Source organism: Malus sylvestris, chromosome 8, assembly GCF_916048215.2.
Source record: "Malus sylvestris chromosome 8, drMalSylv7.2, whole genome shotgun sequence".
NCBI classification, from domain to species: domain Eukaryota; kingdom Viridiplantae; phylum Streptophyta; class Magnoliopsida; order Rosales; family Rosaceae; genus Malus; species Malus sylvestris.
In genome coordinates, this window is record NC_062267.1 from 12,956,665 (window position 1) to 12,962,348 (window position 5,684).

General features: G+C 34.9%; 1 non-coding gene across 1 annotated transcript; it reads left to right on the forward strand.

The window, feature by feature from the left end:
- The first annotated feature begins 255 nt into the window (after nt 1-255).
- On the forward strand, nt 256-360 carry LOC126633634 (small nucleolar RNA R71). Its single transcript, XR_007627116.1, has one exon. It is a non-coding gene; the product is annotated as a small nucleolar RNA R71 (small nucleolar RNA).
- The last annotated feature ends 5,324 nt before the right edge of the window (nt 361-5,684 follow it).

Consider the following 5,684-nt stretch of genomic DNA (forward strand, 5'->3'; position numbering starts at 1 on the left):
TGCATCAAGCCTTTTCTTCATTTTTTCAATTTGTGCTGTAACATACGGAGAGCCGTTAGACATCTCAAAAACAGACCTAGATTGTGGCTACTCAACTGCCCACTGCTGAGTATCTGCTACCATTTTTTCAAATAACAAACAAGCCTCTTGTGCATTTTTGTCTTTGTACGAACCTCCGCATGAAGCGTTGACAAGAGTTTTTGTAGTCATATTCAACCCTTTTAAAAATATGTGCATTTGATCAGTAGTGTTAATACCCGAAAGTGGACATTTTCTAATCAACTCTTTGAACCTTTCCCACGCCTCATGGAACTCTTCATTTGGTTTTTGGGCAAAAGATAAAATTTTAGTTCTCATATCAAGAGTCTTAGAAGCAGGATAATACTTGTTTAAAAAAATTTCGCTAAGTTGAGCCCAAGTACTAATGCTTCCAGAAGGGAGTGTGAGGAGCCATCTCCTTGCTTAATCTTTTAGAGTGTAAGGAAATAAACGGAGCTTAATAGATTCGGCTGAAAATCCTCTCACTAAAATATTTTTTGCACCCCATTAAAAATTCTGCAATATGCATGTTTGGATCGACAAATGATAACCCATGAAATGTAGGTAGAATATTCAACATGTGCTGTTTTATTTCAAATGTAGACCCTTCTTCTACTGCCGGATAAGTAATGCAACTTGGTATATTTGTGGTATGGGCTGTCAGTGAATCACCCAGGGGCAGATTAGCTTTTGGAATTACAAATGCCATTTTTTCTTTGCTGTGCAGGTCTTTAGAATTTAAAGACTGTAGAAAAGTTACCTGTAGAGGAGGAACCCTTTGCAAAGTTTGCTCCCTGCGTTTCCTCCCTAAATTCTGCTCAAGTTCTGGATCAAATGGAATCAATTTCTGCACTGTTGAACGGGTGCTGACCATGCACAGATTTCTGAAATCTGCATTGCTGTACTGTTGTAATCTGTAAAAATAAAATAAAAACGAAAATTAATTTTTTTTTTATGTATAAACAACAATAACTAATTGAAAATCTGATTAGTAGGGATTATTTTAAATAATCCCCGGCAACAGTGCCATTTTCTTGATAGGATTTTTACTACTCATGTGAATGGGCTTAAATTTCCTATTTTACTTGCAAGAATCATAAGGTTATTGTAGTATAAACGGAACTCGCAAGGTCGTCTCCACAGGGACTATTAAATAATTCGAGACTAATCAGATTCCATTTAATTATTGTAAAGTAGAAGTTTAGGTGATTGATTTTATAACCTAATTAAAATAAAAACGAAATTAAGGAATTAAAATAAACAATCTGCAATATTAGAGCTAGAGAGAAAAGAAAACAGTTTTGGGAGAATAAAATTAAGAAAGCATTAGGGTTCCACCATCACCTAGCAATCCTATGAATTTTTACCAATTACTTATGATCTACACATGCAACTTTGAAGGTTAGATTTTCCTAATTCATATTCTACTTGGAACCTCCAACATAGAACGTATATCTAACATGCAACCCGTCCGGACGTTCGGATCAAATCTGAACATGAAAGACTCATTATGCTTTATTAAAATCCTTTGAAAAACCATGCAATCCTTAAAACGTGATATTCATCCTAAGTGAAATTACAATTATTAATCACAAGAAGCCAGCGTCAATTTCAGGGAACCTTCCGACCAAAATTGCATCAAATTACTTTTCTAAAGATCCTAATGGTGATCAGGCATTAAGACAATTAGATAGTTTTTATCCCAGTGATTAACAATTCAAAGTATGCATACAATCAATCATAAGCAATTAAATAAAAATCACATATTCATGCTAAGGCTCAAGGCTTCACCCTAGCAAAAGAAATTAGTTCCGCATACTCATAATTGAAATCATAGAAAATATATTCAAAAAAAGAATTGAAAGCACCTTCAAGTAAAAAGTCTCCAAAACTCTAACAATTCTCTCTGTCTCCAAAATTGTATAAAAGAAAGCGTAGTCTAAAACTGTAGACGGCCAAGCAATATCTTTGCTAAACCCCCTCACAAACCCTAAAAACAGGTCCTTTCTTCCTACTAGGAAACTAATAATAATAATTAAATAAAATAGGAAAAATAACCCTAAATTAAATGGTGAAATTCGCCTAAAATCTGAACACCCATGTTTTGGACCCATAAGCTGCTTCAAAACTGGCCCAATATAGCTGGATTTAATGTTGGGAATATTCTGAACACTTCTCCAGAAGGCCACGAACCCATCTGAGGTCATCTTGGGCTCCAAAAACGCCATTTAAGCCCAAAAACGTCATTTTCCAGCACTGCACACTGCTTCTTTATTCTATCGCCAGAAAATAACCGCTTGGTGGAAAAATCCCAAATATTGATATGATCAAACTAAGTGACTCACGAACGTCCTCTAACTGGAATTACTCCAAAATTCGTCCATTTGGTCCTGTTTTGCTTCAGAGGAAGTCGAAAGTCCTATATTGAAAATACAATTCAAAGTATCAAAATTCTTCCAATATATTAACCAAAATATACTAAGATTAGGGTAAAATATATAATATAAAATCTACTCATCAGCGATCTTCTTCGGATCTTTCCCTCCAAAATCGAAGGATCAAGTGATCCGGACTTTTAAAATTTGATGCAACGACAAAAAATTATTATAGCTTTTAAAAGTTTTTACTAACTTCTCTGTTTTTAACTGTTGGATCAAATTTTGAAAGCCTGAATCACTTGATCCTTGGGCTTTGGAGGGAAAAATCCGGAGAGGATCTCTTTCCATAAATTTCATTTAATTTCCATATTGTCGCAGCCGCGTGGATATGATCTTCGGTTAATGGCTCTTAATCTTGTTCTTCCATTTATTTATCTCTTCCCTTCCCTTTAACTTCCATATTGTTCCGCTACTCGGTACTACGGTTTGGTAGGTTTGGTAATATTCATCTTCACTTGTAAGTAAGAGATTTTACGTTCGAATTTCGTGGATGGTGAATTTGATACCAAATTAGGTTGTTCATTATGTGGTTTAGCCAAACTCCACATCTCTTTAATGTAAAATATATTGACTAAATAAGAAAAACTTCCATATTGTCACAGCCGCGCGGATATGTTCCTCTGGTCAATGGCAGAACCTAACCATTGGAAGTTTTGCCATGTCCTCACTCTCCTCAACCATTCCCCTTTGAATCTTAGATCAAGTTTGTAGTTTTATTTTAGATAATAATAAAATATAATTTGTATAAAACGAAGATAATACTCATAATGTTGTAATTTTACAAGCCATTCAATGTGTGGATGGCCAACCCACTACAACTCACTACAACTCTACATGTTTGTTCACTAATCCACTTGCTACCTCATCCTTCCATATAAAATCACACACAAAAAACACAAAGCCTCACGGCTGAAAAGATAGAAAAGAAAGAAGGAAGAAGAAAGGAAGAAGAGAGGAAGAAGAGAGAAGCCACAAGCCTCACGACATAGAGAAGAAAAAGAGAGGAGAGAATAGAGAGAGTTATCTTTGTAATCTTATTACTTCAGATTATAAATGAAAGCATCATTGCTACTCCAAGGACGTAATCCAATTACACTGACTGTAGAGGAACCTCGTAAATTTTTTGTCTTGTTTATTTATTCCACTGCACACACCATCAATTTTACAACACGTTATCAGCATGAGAAGCTCTCGTGTCAGTGGAAAGTACAATGCCACAAATCCTGTTCACCTCTGTCGCCTGGAACCTTATAGATAAGAAAATCTTTTCATTTCATCTTAAAATCTTTGTATTACTGATTTTCCTGAAGCAAATATATATATATATATATATATATATATATATACACATATATATATATATTGTTGTATGACTATATATCAAGAGTACAGACTCAAAATTCGTAAAGAATTTGACATCCATGTAAATAGCCTTGGAACTCCAACTTGCAGACCTCAGATTGAAATACTTTCTTCTTCAAAGTTGTTCGTCCGCCCAATACCTAGAACATATCAAATTTTCAGAAAATTCCAACAGTGTGATCATCGCAGATGCCTGAAAGACCAAACCAATTTCCAATTTCCCAAAAAATTGGACAGGCACCTATGAGTACCAAAACTCCATTTAGACACTCTTGACTCCAAAACTTATGGGAACTGTTTCGACTTTTTCGAAACTTACCAGAGGAGGAACACCAATTGGAACTTAGTGTTACTATTATTTCTTGGGTAACTAAAATGACTTCTAACTGTGAAACAATAATAAAAATAAAAGGGATGAAACTAAAGAAAGTGGCAGACCAAGAAAAAAAAAAGAACCAAAAGATGGGGATTTAATCATTGCATTTTATGTTTTGGCATATTTATGTGCATGATGTTGGTTTAAAGCCCTATCACAAGTTCTATTTATTTATAGTGGGTAGAATTATTACCCTTTGCTTTAAAGCTTTGATATTTATGTGAATGATGCTGAATCAAAACCCTTGTCACAAGCTTTATTTACTTAAAAGCAATGTATTTACTATGGCTGAAATTACCGTCTATTGCTTTAATTTATTTATGGTACTTCTTTTTGTTACGATGAGTACATAATGGACCCAAAGTTCCTTGATCAGATCAGAACCTGAAGTTTCTTGATCCTCATCACATAAAATGATTAGACCCGAAGTTCCATCATGCAAAAAGATCAGGCATGAAGTCCCTAGATCCTCAAGATCGGACATGAAGTTCCTTGATGAGTACCTTAAGTTTGAAGAGCCGAAGTGCCACAACTTAATTGTAATAAAGGCCATGAGAGTCCAAATCCATAGGCTATTAAATAAGACCAGAAGTTCCTTGATGTATATAAATGATGATATAATGCATATTTGTTGGAGAGTTTACATCTCAAAGTTTTGATGATTATTGCATGTCACTGGGCATTGATGTTGAACGCCATGTTCCTCATGTCCATACCCAAAAATGGTTTAGCAAAAACTTTTATTAAGTGGATGAAATTGATTACCCACCCTCTACTCATGAAAAAGAAATTGCAAGATAGGGACATACCATGTAACATGATGCATTATTAGTTCGGTTGAGACCAATTGCCAGCCATCAATATTTCTCAGTACAACTCATGTTTGGGCACTAGCCAAACATTACACATTTACGAGTTTTTGGTTATGTTATATATGTGCCTATTGCATTGCCACAATGTACTAAAATGAGGCCTGAAGGAAAATTGGGAATTTACGTTCAATTTGATTCACCATATATCATTCAACATTTGGAACCCTTGACTAGGGATATGTTTATTGCACGGTTTGCGGACTATCATTTTGATAGGATAGTTTTCCCACCATCAGGGGGAGAAAACACCGTTCCAGAAGAACGATGAAAATTATCGTGGGATTTAACCATTTTGTCTTATTTTGATTCACGAAGAAATCAATGTGAAAATGAAGTGAGAATAATTGAATGATGCAACAATATGTCAATCAAATGCCATATGCATTTAATGATGCAACAAAAGTGATAAAATCAAATATACTTGTTGCAAATGTGCCTACAAGAATTGATGTCCTTATTGGACAAAATAAGGAGGCAGTAAATGATTTATCTGTTGCACGCCTGAAGTGTGGCAGACCTTTAGACTGAAAAGGTTCGGTCATTCGAAAGAAGAAGAATATGACACTACTGAACTATTGCATTCCTGAAGCATAACTA